Source organism: Lissotriton helveticus, chromosome 7 (assembly GCF_964261635.1).
Source record: "Lissotriton helveticus chromosome 7, aLisHel1.1, whole genome shotgun sequence".
Lineage (NCBI taxonomy): Eukaryota > Metazoa > Chordata > Amphibia > Caudata > Salamandridae > Lissotriton > Lissotriton helveticus.
Genome location: NC_136068.1, coordinates 1,494,284,444 through 1,494,299,235, shown reverse-complemented (window position 1 = coordinate 1,494,299,235; position 14,792 = coordinate 1,494,284,444). Strand labels below are relative to the sequence as shown.

The 14,792-nt window shown below is 44.1% G+C and overlaps 2 long non-coding RNA genes across 2 annotated transcripts in view; one reads left to right on the top strand and one right to left on the bottom strand.

Annotated features, from left to right (window-relative positions):
- LOC144770418 (uncharacterized) overlaps window positions 1–14,792 on the top strand; it is a 361,721-nt gene that overhangs the window by 65,275 nt on the left and 281,654 nt on the right. The gene's annotated exons all lie outside the window — the stretch shown is intronic.
- Window positions 1–14,792, bottom strand: part of LOC144770417 (uncharacterized) — a 177,593-nt gene that overhangs the window by 126,155 nt on the left and 36,646 nt on the right. Inside the window, exon 3 of the long non-coding RNA XR_013598885.1 lies at window positions 5,862–5,993. This is a non-coding gene — a long non-coding RNA (uncharacterized LOC144770417). The remainder of the gene's footprint in view (window positions 1–5,861; window positions 5,994–14,792) is intronic.

Sequence of the window (14,792 nt, the reverse complement as noted above, 5' to 3'; positions counted from 1 at the left end):
GTCTAGCATTGTCTGAGCCCACTCTCCGTTTTTCAGCTGTGTCCTCAGTATTCTCGGCATTGTTGAATACTTTAATGCTGGCTACCTTCTTCTTGGGAAACTGTAATTGTTTATTTGGATGAGCAGGTTCCTTGTCTTTGGACTTGACGTGCCCTTCCCTGGGTTCCGATCGTCCTCTTCTTTCCGATTTCTGCGAGGAAGTCTGAAAAGATTGAGAGGGACGTGTATCAAAATCTTGATATCTATCCGGTTTCTTTATGTTATCCCTATTTCTAAGGTCGTATCTTTTCACAGAGGGCTCCCTTTGGGGAGACTTGCGTCCTTGGTTCGGAGATCTTTCTCTCCGCCGAGGAGACCTTCCTCTGGACTGGAATTCCTTTTCTTTAGGATTGGATTGTTTGTTTCCATCCCAGCTCTTTTTTTGACTGTTTAGATTATTTTTAATAAATATTTTTTCAGGACTTACAATTAGTTGGGGCTTCACTGGTATTCCACCCAAACTATCTCTACCTAGTTCCTCATAGGATTTTTCTATAATTCTGGCAATTTCAGCTGGTTGGTCTGCTAAATCTGTCTCTTTTAACCTCTGGCGGATCGCCACATTCGCTGCTTGCATAGTAGTATCAGCTGCTACTAGTTCAGCTGCTATTCTAACTGCCTCTCTTTCTCCTTCACTGTCTGACATTGTACTGTCCAGAAGGTTATTCCGTTTGTTTGCAGATCAGGTTTCTTATGGAAACAAAGATTAGATGCACAATTTTTTGGAACAGTGTATCCTTCAACGTTGATTGAACCAAGAACCATACATAGGAGTTCCCTCCTGCGAGGTTTGGCGGATATGACCTTTCACCCACTCCAGACGTCTTTGGAGTATTATGGGAAAAAAGGGGTCTGAGTGAAAAAGCACGACTGAGTTACTCTAATGTCTTGCGTTAGTTTTATCACCTTTCCAAACGTTTGGGCGCCATGTAGTGTAGTTCCTATTATCCCAATAGGCTCTGCGCATTGGAATAATACCTTCAATAGTATAGGCCTAGACCAGACGTTAACTAGGTCTTCTATTGTCGATATTAGACTTAAAGTTTTGGGTTTGCCAGCTAGCTCAGAGTTCACTAGAAACTTTCTCGAATAGGCAAGGAGGAGTTGAACCTCCCTGGATAGACAAGAAGGGATTTAGTTTCTGACAACCATAGAACATGACAACTTTGCTCTCCCATAATCAAGAGTGTATCTCTAGAGTCGTGTGAAAACAAAAGACAACTTATTTTACTCAGTCAGTACGTGCATTCTTAGTCTCACCAGATTGTAGAGAAAAGGAAGAGACAGGCGTGTTCAATAAAAGATGTTATTTATTGATCAGTCTCTTTTCTCATACAAGAGAAATGAATCGATATTATCGCAATACTTATGGTTAAGTAAAGTGCATACAATAAAAGCAGAAGTATAAAATAATACTGTAAAAACATTTATATGGTTTCTAAGCCATATGGTGGTTTAAAATGGATAAAATAGATACATACACATATACATTTGACTAATCGTACTCAACTGGTGTTTCTAACTACGCCTACCCCGGTGTACCTGACCTAAGCCTAATACGTGGGCGGGAATAGAAAGTAGCAGTTTAAGTTAAGTTTGTTTTGCCAAGTGACTGACTCGAGAATTCTCTGCAAGGGGTTATTCAGTTCTGTACCTGGAGTCTAGGATGGTTGAGGGATGGTATCTCTCGTCTCTGGTCTCGATATTCCAGGCTGCCTGCAAGGGCTGCTCGGAAGCGCCGAAGCTGGATTTCTCGGCAGGAGAAAGCAGCGTCTCGTTCTCAGCACGTCAGGAAGGTGGGGCTGCGCCAGCGGGGTCTGCTCTGCTCTGGGCTTCGGCAAGGCTGGCTGCTCCGATCTCGTCACCACCGCGTGTGTTTGCTTAAGGCAATACCGGTAATATTTATACCTGTAAGGTGCCGAGATTGACGTAAGGATGGACATAGATACGTCAATAAGGATGTCATACGAACTGGTCGTTAGCACATTCTTTTGCTGAAGTTCTTGGTGAAATCAAAACAATGGCCGCAGGGTTTTTCCCAGGTTGTCATAGGTTTGATTTGTTTTGAGAACTCCGTATGCCTTATCAGGGGCTGGAGGAATATTGCTTTGCCTAATTAGATGGCAAGCGTTATGACCTAATCAGATAACGCGCTCCTGTGCCGTGGTCTGGCGTAATCAGATAACGGTTTCTGCATCATGGGATGGCTGCTAGTTAACTTGTTAACCAGAATAGGGTCAGGAATAGGGAGATCGATACAGAACCTATAGGAATACATCACACTATCACCATCAACTGGATAATCCTTAACTTCCTCCCTCTCACTCACTCATTCAAGCCACACAATACACTGTGAATCCAGGTCTTAAACAGAATACCGCCCACTGTCTGGTTTTCCTTTAAACTGTGACGGTACTGCACTTGCTTCAGCCCAAACCTTCAAACCAGAGCTTCCTTCATTCGCTCACAGACTGTCTGGTCTGCCACAGGCATCATTCAATGGCAGCTGCCCCTTGGGGATCATTAGAGCCGTTGTCTAGACACCTTCTTTCAAGCGACCTCAAAGCTCACAAACCATTCCAAGATATTGAGCCCTTCCACATACATATGTACAAGCTCTCTTGGCGATAACATGGCCTGAAGTGGATAATGGGCTTGATAATATGGCCTTGTGAATTCCAATAGAAACCCATGTTCTGGAATTGTAGTGTAGTTTCTATATTCCCAATAGGCTCTGAGCATTGGAATAATATATCCTATAGATTAGACGTAGGACTGTAGTCGACCTGGTCTCTATCGAATATACTAAACTTAATAGTGAGTGCCAGCTAGCTCAGAGGTCACTAGAAACTTTCTCGAATTCACAAGAAGGGATTCGTTTCTGACAACCGCATAAACATGACAACTTTGTTTCCCAAGAATAGGAAATATATCTCTAGAGTCACGGGAACAATAGATACGTATTTCACTCAGTCAATCGTGCATGGTTCGTTTCAACAGAGTTTGCAGATAAATAGAGAGACGGGCGTTTTCAATAAAACTTTCTCATGCAAGAGAAGTGAACTGCTACAATCGTTAAGCAGACTGCAAAGTATACTGCATACAGCGAGAATAGTATTATAAAATAATACTGTAAAAGCATTGTATGGTTTCTAAGCCATATAAAAATACATACATAAATAACATTGACTAAAATACTCAACTGGTGCTTTTAAATACGCCTACCCCAATATACCTAACCTGAGTCTAGTACACGGGAAGAAGTAGGTATTGTGTAGCATAGGTTTAGTTGTATTTGCCAAGAATCTAAAAAAGGTTTCTGTAGGTTCTAATCAGCTCCATACCTTGGTTTAGAATGAAGGAGGTCTGGTTTCTCTGTCTCAGGACTCGATTTCGCAACACCCCGCAAGGGGAGCTTGGAAACACTGGAGCGGGATTCTCGGTGAGAGAGACAGCCTCTTGATCAGTGTGTCAGCTGGAGGGTCGGCTTCCTTCGGCACTTGCTGTAGCAAGCTGCGTCGGGCAAGTAGATAGTCGAACTGCTCCGAACCACCGTAGTTTGCCATAGCAAGTGAAGGTATATTTATACCTTGAAGGTGTTTAGGAATGCCATAGATTCACATAAAGTCGGGCATAATAACGTCAGGAAAGAACCCCTAGGGACGTTTGGTACGGGTGGAAGTAGCCATGCCTGTATTTGGGTAGCATGGGCTATGCCTAAATAAGGGTTTCGTTTCTATGCCTATATAAGGGCAATGTGAATTGTACCTATATAAGGGCATGAATCGAGAAAATTCACTCAGAGCCTAAAACGCCACACAACAGTGTGAACCTGGGCTTCTATTGGAATTCTCCAGGCCATATTATCAAGCCCATTATCGCCGCTTTAGCTGCAGTTTTTTGCCGCTAAAACGGCGATAATTTTAATGCCCTGCTTGTTAATATGCCCCTATGTGTCTATGCCCCAACAGGAAGCCAAATGTTGTATGCATTATTTCTTAGCATGCGTCTGTTTTCTAGAAAGGAGATAGTCGTAGTTTAGATTTTATCTTAGGCTGTCTCTGCGGCTGGCTCCTTGCCTGGACACAGGACTTTCTAGGACTTTCTGCTACAGCAACACAAGGATGCTGATGCGTTGCTTAGGACACTGTTCACCAGTGTAAAGAAGGACATGCCACACTGAGAAGTAAGTACTACATTGAAGGACCACGTCCTCGCACTCTAATTTCACCAACGAGCAAACCTCCTGAGCATGAGAGACCATGAGAGCTCAGTGGTCCACACTCTGTCCGTAAAGGATGCAACCACGAGCCCCATTCAACACCAGTGTGACTCCACCTGTGCGGGCACTGAGCTAGAGCTGGTCATCTCCTGTCTTTTTGTTGCTGTCTCGGCCAAGGGCAACTAAACCTCCATCTTTGGCACTCACTGTCAACACTGAAGATCAAGAAAGGTGCACCTTGCAGCAGGATAAATATTGGTGAACATGTGACGGCTTTGTGGATTATACCATATGGTCTCTTGCTGCCCTGACGCCAACTGAGCAACTACGGAGCAAAGTGCACACTTAGCTGAAAATCCACAGGGAAGATACCCCCCCCCCCACCTGTGCAGCTCTAACTGCAATGTGTCGGAAGAACGAGACACCTCCTTTGCTTGAGACGATCCCTAGCACAATGGGAAAACATGGCGATACAGCTCGGTTTTCCAACCAGGGTACTACCTCCCTGAGAAGTGCCTAGAGTCAAAGGACACAAAAGGTCCCAGAAAAACGGGACTGTAAATACAAGCAATGAAGCCTAGCAACAAGGGGCTTGCTGTACAATCCCTGTTTGCATACCAGGGATGTGCAATTTGCCCATTGGTTTGAAAACATGATACAATTTGCAATACAACGTATGCACTAATAGGTGGCATTTCCAGTTGGCCACTCACGGGAGGAGGAGGGGGTTGCAGTGAACATTAATTAGGCATTTCATGATTTGCAACCCATGTGATTGGATCCACGTGCTGGTATGGAGATCTGCAAGTGACAGTGGGCCTCAGTCCATGCATTTGCATTTCCAAATTAGAAGCAATTACTTTTAAAATAAACCTGATGTCGATTAAAGGGACTGCTTTTTAGAGGTTTCCAATATGGGAAGCTATCAAGAGGAACAAGCAGTGAGGCCCTGTCTGATCCCTCTGAGGCTGCCTGACAGCCTTCCTAAAAAATCTAATTTACCACCCAGGTCATAGGTTGGTTACTGGTCAATGGTTTGTTAACACAAATGTGGTTACAACTATTGATACATACCATTCTGACTTATAAATAGTAGGGAGACACCCCTATACGCCTCTCCCTATTTGTGTTTCCGAAATGGTTGCAAAAGCCCTTTTACGAATCAGAAAGAGTTTCCTGACTCATAAAAGGGCTTTGTGCAATCTTTGGTTTTACAACCACAAAAAGGCTTTGTTCATCTAGCCCTAAGTTATTTCTGTAAGCCTTGCAGTATTTTGTGACCTGTAAGGTTAAAGGACCATGAAAACCCAGAGGCACAACCTGAGGGGTGTTGAGAAACTGTGTGGGTCATAGACCATCAGCCACACAAGGGACATATTTTCATCAACCCTGTCTCTCCATATAACTCCCTCTATAACTAACTTCAGTACCAATGACACCTGAGGAGCTATCCAGGGTGCTGAAATTGAAAGAAGATAACATTGCCTAAAGTTGGAGCTCCAGTAAAGCCAATGGAGTAAAGAACCATAAGAACCAACGAACCCACCATTTGCGAGTTGCAATAAAGAGTAACCTATTGGTTAGAAGGAAACGTTCTTACCTAGGAGTGCTCCAGGCTTTGAAGATTCTAACCATAGGTTTAATACCTTTTTTCAGGATATCCTATAATATATTTGAGTTGGAGACTATTAGTTCTCACTTCTGGTCATCATTTCGATGGTTAGCTCTCAAACTGGAAGGAAAGACATTTTAACTTGTGAAACTGCTTTGCCCTCTGTACGAGTAACATGATTAAGAGAAAAAGCTGAGCAAACATAACCTTTAAGTCTGAATAAACTGCATAAAATTAATTGCATTGTGGTCCAAGAATTGAGTTATACACACACTAGTACACACATATTGTAGAAACAGCATAATATGATTCAACTTTGACTGGGTATTTTGAAAATAATAGAAAACAAATATTTTATAGACATATATGGGATAAAGTACTCATAATGACATAAAGGAACATGGTCAAAGGCTGAGTTCTTTTATTAGGTCATGGAACTCTGAAGTGACTTACAATACTTTTTGCTTTTAACCTAGGACAGTGTGCATTTTATTCCTTGTGATATATATCACCACACCATCACCCTTCTGACAAACTGCTAAATTCTGTGGTATCTTGCTTTTTAATATGAAAGAGATAGTATATTTGCAAACATGAAGAATTAAAGTAGAAACTGAAGTGTGAAATTAAACACGTCACAAAACAGTTAGTAATTTCTTGTTTCAGTTTAATGTTAGTCTGATAAAAAAAATGCAATACCTCAGAATATGTAGAAACATGCAGAGCAATTCTGTCTTTCATGAATTAACCTATAGCGTGCAGAAACTAAACATGTTGCAATAAATATTGATCTCCTTTCTGTTGATCCCTGTTCATTTTAGAGAAACAGATCATCAGAAGGAAAAAACAGTCCATGGGGCATATTATCAACGTACTGCGATAAATATCGCAGAGCGCACAATTTTGTTTAACGCCGCGTATCGCAGGATCTTATCACTGAGATATCGCGCTATTATCAAAGCATACATCCACGCTGATAATAAATCCTGGGATAGCAGCGAATTTCGCGCACATCGCTGGAAATAAAGCGTAAAAACGGCAGCGATCAGCAAATCCTTGGTGATAGGAAGATGTGGACTCAGCCGTACAATCCACCTCACCTTATATGTGTGGCTAAGTCAGAAATTTTGCAGACACTAAATACCTGAGATAAAGGGTGCATAGCGTGATTTTTCTTGTCGCTTTGCAGGTCTGCTGCAGGCTTGGTAATACCGCGAAGCCATGTTAGCGACTATTTCCATGTTGTTTTGCTCTGGAACGCCTACTTTGCATCTCATTAGCGATGGCATGCAGGGCGATGAAAAACCGGCAGCTAACTCACGGAAACTAGCGCTAACACGGGTTAGCGCGAGCTTGTAAATAAGGCAATAATAAATTACCGCGTTAGCAGCACGAAAGTGCCGCTAACGTGGCGATAACTCACTTGATAATATGCCCACATGTTTTCCTCTGTTAAACTATTGCTGTAATTATCCTCCTTGATCTACTTTCACCTTGGTTGCTTGCTCTGGAAGAATCAGCAAATGGTTGGGGAAGGCGGCACGCCCTCTAAGGAAGATCAACAGTGTAAACTAAACACACAAGTGTTAAATCTTCGGGTGCCTAGGAACTAGGTCCCTTCTGGCCAGTGGAAACTCAAAGTTCAAATATAGAAAATGAAAGAGTGCAGGAAGCAAAACTTCTTCAAGCGAAGGTTCAATGAGTAATTTCAAGTTCGCAAATAAAGTAACGTGGTAACGTCAATGTTCATGGGTATGATTTATTCATTCAGATAGTCACATATTACTTCATAGTGACAACGTTAGAGTATAATTTCTTCATATGGTGTCGTTCAATGGTAAAAGAATCCGATTGCATAATAATAAGTATCCCTATGCATTTCGGGAAAACCCTTCGTCAGGGGACATATCACAATCTGAAAATAACACAAAGTTGACAAAATATCAGGAAGGAGAGCAGCCTCCAAAGTAACTAAAAACTGATACGCACGTGACGTGGAGTGGGGGGACAACCGAGATCGGAGAAGGGAAAATAAGTGATTAAAAAACGTGTGTCTGGAAAACATTCAAAAAAAATAATAATGAGTGCCCAAAGTAACGGAGAAGGTTGAAATGTCCTAGATTGGACAGTGAGATAGAACAGACGGTGCGCGGTAACTCCATTCAACGAGGTAGAATAATGGTGCACAATCACACATGTAAAGCGTGAGAGTCGGGAAAAAATATCGGCCCAGATCAAACACGAGTGCCACAGATCCCAAGGGGTGCATCAGTAACGCATGTTACCGGTTCGTCCAAGTGAAGGATGTTTAGAAGTAAAACGCTTACCGGAGCCCAAAAGTGGGTGACACGTGAAACAGGTACACCAGAAACTCGGAAGACGCCGAGTGAAAGGCATGGAGATAAATGCACAACACGGTAAAGCATGAACATAGAAAGCGGACAAATCAGGGTGTGTGCCTGGTGGAGTAGGAGAAACAGACGATAGACTGCGTGAGTACAAACACATAAACACTCAATGAACGTGGAATAATGTACAAGAACGACATGTATAAAGGATACAAAGGGTCACAAAAACTGGAATAATAAAACCACTAAGGTGCAAACGAAGGAAAAGCCAAATGGTTAGATCTAAACGACAGAAATGGAATGGCTGGTGGCAAAACCATCATCAAAATGAAATGCAATTTCATAAAATCAGAGCATATGAAGTAAATAAAACCATGGGAAGGGAGAATCATGAAAACCCAGATATAAAGAAACAGTATGAAAGGTAGTAGAAAAGTGAGTAGGAAGTGAGAAGAAAACAAATACGTAATACAAACTACGTGACTGAGATGAGGGGGCACAGAAGATGACAAGAAACCGTTCGGGCTGTAGAGAGAAAGTAGGGGAATATCGAAAAAATGGGTAAATAGGATAGAGAGAAACAGTAATAAAGTAAGTTGGTGAAAAAGACGGTCACAGAAAATAACGAGTCACAAGAGACAGTTAAGGAACTGGTGGGACAGGTAAAACAAATAAGTAAAGTAGTGAAAAGATGGGGAGTATTAGGGAACAATAAAAGATATGTCAAAGGAACGAGGAAAGTGCAGATACAGTCTATCAATACTGGTGATCAAAGACGAATCAAAGAAAACAACTGTATTCAATACGATCATTAAGCCCTTTGGGCTGGCATGCATCAAGTCTCTTTATCCAAAATGTCTCTCGTTGGAGCAGTCTCTTTCTATTATCCACGCCTGATCTCAGCGGGACAACCTCCAAAATAAGGAACCGTAGTTGGCTAACATTATGTTGATGTGTCGTGAAATGAGCAGCAAGGGGGGCTTTTAGAGTCTTATTCCTGATGGTGCTCTTATGTTCGGTCAAGCGTGTTTTGATTTTTCTCTCAGTTTTGCCCACGTAGGGTAACCCACAGGGACATTTCAGCAAATAAACAACGTTTTTAGAGTCACAAGTGGCATTGGTCAAAAGTTTGATAGTTTTGCCAGACGATGGGTGATTGATGGAGTTGCCAGTGATTATATTGTTGCAGTGACCACAGTTCAAACACGGTCTTGTGCTGAGGTAACGGGTTTTTAGGAACCCGTTGGTGCCAGGGGATAACACCCGAAGACCTCTGAGTTCACCCTTGTTCCGGACCACAGAAACTCGGAGTCTTCTAGTCGCAGTCAAAGATCAAGTTTTATTGGTAGCTACCAAGTAACACGTGTCCCAGAAGTACACCACACGGATAGTAGGTTCTCGGGAGACTGTTCGTTTTTACAGAACCAGCCTTCTCCTTATATACACAAATAATAGCTTCGAGCAAGAATTCTTGAGTTTATGATATGGCTATACACATATTTCTACAATAATACAAAGAGCGAAGTCATGTAAGCAAGCCCACATTTTAGATGTCCAGTTCGTGATAGATTACCCAGTCAGGCCCGGAACTCCCATCAGATATCGATGAAACACCAATAAAGAAAGGCACCTCCTAGTCATAAAACTGGCCATAAACAAGGAACGTGGACAGGTGCATGTTTGCAGAAAGCATGGTCTGTATGTAGTGAATGGTTTGTGGAATGTTATGCATAGATGTTATCGTGTTCGGCCACTGGGCGAGGAGCTGCCCAAACAGGTCTGGCTGAAGGCAGTGGAGTCAGTTGGGACAGGTCAGGGGGAAGTCAGGGAAGGTGGACGTGTCCTTTTGGATCAAGCTCGACCTTTAATTGACTTATCATGAGGGCAAGGCACAAGATGGATGCCGCTTACAAAATGGAGTTTAAAGGGTTGGAATGGAAACTATGATTTAGGGGTGTTAGCAACCTTCGATTCCTATGCAAATGCATAGGAATGATGTCCTAGTCATTATCGGTTCGTCGATACTAAATTCGTCATGGTATGTTGATGTTTTGTGACACGGGTATTGGACCTTGATATCGGGATAACAACAGGGTCCAGATTTTCAGAACCACAGACCCTCCTTTTACCCTTATGTTAAGGCAATAACTCACGTTAATCTGAGTCCAAATCAGTATGAAGAAATTCGCGGAGATGCTGCTGTAGCATCATTCTGTTACTCCGTTCGTCCCTTGACACAGGCTTCCGTACACACGAAGTAGCACAGAGGCCACATAGTGCAGGAGCGCACTGTACACACAGGCAAAACATGAACAGAAGTGCTAAGATCATCCCAATGAAGATCAGTGTTTTCCATCCCCAGCCGGTGATCAGTTCCCAGAACCACCCCAGCAAGGACCAATCCCCTTTCTCAACGTGAAGGGAACCAGATATTTCATGTAGTTTAGAGATGGCCTGGTATACTGTCGGCGCATTATCAGGGATGAATATGCAACAACTGGATTGGATGACTCTACACACACCGCCACGATCGGCGAGTATGATATCTAGGGCAATTCGGTTCTGAAGGGTCATAAGTCGATCCGACTGAAGCTCGGTTGTCAAATTGCCAAGGGCTCCGGCCGTTGTAATCACGGCGGATTCAACTATCCTCGATAACTGACGAATATTCCTGCTGTTCACCATAGGACCCCAAAATGGCAGAAAACCTTTGGCGAAGTCAGCGAATTCCTGACCCGCGGTGTCGTCTTTACTCACGACACCCCTAGCTGTCCTTGTCCGATGGTAATCTGCTCTGGCCGTGTAGATGGGAGGCAGCAGAAATGAGATGAAACATGTACCTGAGAAGTCAGGGGGCAACCACGTGTAGGCTTGGTCGTGGCAGACGAAATACGTGCCTTTGGCTGCTAAGAGTATAGGGGAAGTTCGGGAAGCGAACACATATGTTTCTGTGCAACTGCTCTTTCCTAACTGTGCTGTGGGATCCCTACCAATACCCTGTAAACATAAATGACCTCGGTGGGGCACTACCCAAACTGGGCGGGATTTCTTTGCTGCCTGGCTCTTGACCAGGTAAACCCCATGTTTGGTCACGTTCCAACGGGTGTAGGGACTGAGTTCATCTTTGGGGATTGTCAGATATGTGTCGATATCCCTACTCATATTTCTTATCCCTGCAATTAGTGCCTTGTTACTAGAATCGCTCTCAGTGGAACGGGTCGGGTATGGTTCTAGGGCGAATAGGAACATGGTCTGGAAAGTCCACAGAGAGCCATAATAACTGAATGGCAGAATGAAGTATGGGATCCCCTTATCGGTGGTGTGTGGCATGAGTCCGCATATCCAACAGTTCGAGGTGTTCATTATGGACTGGTGTTGGTGTAGAAGTTGAATGAAAGAGTTATTTACAAATTCGAGTCTTCGGGCAGACTCGTGTTCAGGTAGAGGGTGAAAGTAGTGTGGAGAAATAGTAGGAGGAGGTGGTGGCTGGGTGTCATTCGAAAAGGTAACTTTAAATACGAATAGAGTATAACCAGTCAAAAACACAACTATGCTACATAACATTAAAACACATATTATCAGGAATCTTCTTTTGGACAGTATCGTGCATAACTGTTTTTCAAAGTTCGTGAGTCTGATAGGTCTCTCTACCCTAGGAAACTCCATCCTCTAGTTGCTGCCCGCAGTGGTAGATTGATTCTGCCAGGGAGCGCGCTCTGTTCAGTCCGGGGTAACTCCCGTGGACCAACCAGAACCGTGGACCTAAAGCTTCCCCAGTTGCACTCCCCAGACTTCAACCGCGACCCTAGCAGCAGAACCGGATGGCGGTTCGAAAATCAAAAATGAGCATGTTCCCTGGGACGAGAGAGCTGAAAAATCAAAAATAGTTCTTAGGGGAAAAGAGATTCACATTAGTTTGCATTTTTATTAGTCTCTTTGTCTAGACCTTAGGTTGTACCGTCGTTTCCCAGGTACGGTGTGGTCTTCAAACAATGTCTCAGGTTCGGTAGTGTCCAATTGCATAGACGGTGACACAAGTCCTTGTAAAATATGATCACTCTCCTTTTCGGTACTAGTTTCTTTCAAACGTGCATCGCTGAAAGGGATGAAGCGAGGTACGGATTCTGTCTCGGAGTCGGCAAGTCCTTTATTGACCCACCGGTCGTATGGAAGGGGTAGAGGGACCCGTTTACAATGGGTCCCATGTACCCAGTTCTTTTTGCCTTCCACCCGAACAGCTGATCTCATTGAAAGAAACACCAGGTGCGGTCCGGTCCACCTCGGCTGTCCGTTGTTGGTGCGCTGGAAATTCTGCACCAGGACCCACGTGCCTGGTTCGATGAGGTGGCCCGGATCGTCAGAGGCTGGCGGAGAGGAACTGTGAACCTGTTGGTGTAAAACACGCAATTTAGTTGTCAATTCGCACAAATAGTCAAGCAGTACGGGGTGTTCTATTTCACTGAGTTTCTTTGGTCTTGGCACGCCCCAGACGTTGGCTGGGCGGCCAAACACTATCTCGTGGGGGCTAAGTCCTAATCTGGAATGCACAGTCATTCTGGTTGACAAGAGTGCTAGAGGCAAGGCGTCGGGCCATTTAAGACCTGTACTGGCTTGGATCTTGGCTAGTTTGAGTTTTAAAGTGCCATTGTAGCACTCTACTAATCCAGCCGATTGGGGGTGATTTGCAGCGTGGAATTTTTGGTGTATGCCTAGACACTCACACACTCTCTTCATCACGCATCCTACGAATTCACTTCCGTTATCACTCCAGACAATTCTAGGCATAACTAATCTCGGGAAGAACTCTTTGACAAGGGCTTTGGCAGTTGATAAGGCGGTATTGTCCTTAAGGGGGTACGCTTCCACCCACCTGGAGAAGGCGCAAACAACGACGAGCACATACTTCAGATTGTTGCACCTCTCCATGTGGATGAAATCGAGCTGCAAAACCTCGAACGGGTACGTTGGAGGCGCAAAATGACCAGCTGGAGTTGGGGTTCCCCTACCGGGATTGTACTTCAAACACACCATACACTTTCTGACCACATTCTCTGCATATTTTGGGATATTACTATTCTGCCATACTGGGGCCAATAGTTTACATATTCCTTTCGAACTGATGTGCGCAATTCCCTGAGCCATCGTTACTACTGCAGGTACGTATGCATTAGGTAATAGGCATTGCTGGTGTTCTGATAGTTCGACCCAACAACCATTCGCATCTAATCTACCTGTGCTTTCTCTCCATTCATTCACCTCGTTCTCAGTGGCCTCGGCTTGTATCGATCTCACGCTTTCAATGGTGTCCTCACACATTCCCACATCAGCAATCCATCTAGCGGGACCCACAACATACATCCGACTCATTGTGTTCCTTGCAGTTTCTTTCGCAACCTCGTCTGCAAATGCATTCCCGCGGCCAACATCATCCTGAATCTTTTTGTGTGCACTGCATTTTATGATGGCAACCTGTAGTGGCAAGGTCAGTCACTCAAGGAGCTCATTAACTAGCTGACCATGTTGTATCTTTGCACCATGTGACGTAAAGAACCCACGTTCACGCCACAATCTCCCAAAACTGTGAGCCACACCAAAGGCATATTGGCTGTCAGTGTACACATTCACTCGTTTTCCTTTCACCAACACACATGCTCTGGTGAGTGCAATAAGTTCTGCGGCTTGCGCAGAATTGTGGGAAATACGGGCGGTCTCTATAATGGTGTGTAATGTCGTTACGGCATATGCTGTAGTCGTATCACCATTCGGCAACTTGAAGCATGAACCATCAACCCATAAAGTATTGTTGCATTCAGGAAGGGGAGTGTCCTGTAAGTCTACTCTCCCTTTTGTCTCTTCTTCTGTCCTAAAGCAGCAGTCATGGTTATCAATCTTGTCTGTGTCTGTTTCTGTCGGGATGGGAAGTAGCGTAGCGGGGTTGAGTGTATCACACCTCTTTATGTGGATGTGACTTGCTAGCAGTGTAAGTTCGTAACTGGATAGTCGAGCGCTAGTGAGGTGTTGTGTCTTTGTCCTATTTAGCAAAATGTCTACTGCATGCGGAACCATAACGATCAGAGTATTATTCATGACTAATCCAGCAGACTGTCGAATGCAGACAGCTGCTGCGGCGGTTGCTCTCAGACAACTTGGAAGGGCTGTAGCCACAGGATCTAGAGTTGCCGAAAAATACGCGCATGGGCGCTGTATGTCCCCAAAGTATTGCGTTAAGACTGATAATGCACAACCTTCCTTTTCGTGGACATATAATGTAAAAGGCTTACTGTAGTTGGGGTTTCCCAACACAGGAGCCGAACATAATGCATCACGCAACTCGTGGAAACTCGTCTGACAATCTTCAGACCAGGGCATAGGATTGGGCGTGTGTTTGCAGAGTAGTGCCAGCAAGGGTTTAGCTAGTAGTGAGAAATTCGGTATCCATTGTCTACAGTATGATGTAATGCCCAAGAAGGCTCGAACCTCTCTCTGTGTCCTTGGGGCACTTAGTTCTGCGATTGCCTGTATTCTTTCTGGTGTCAGTCTCCTTCCCTCCTTCGATAAGATGTGACCTAAG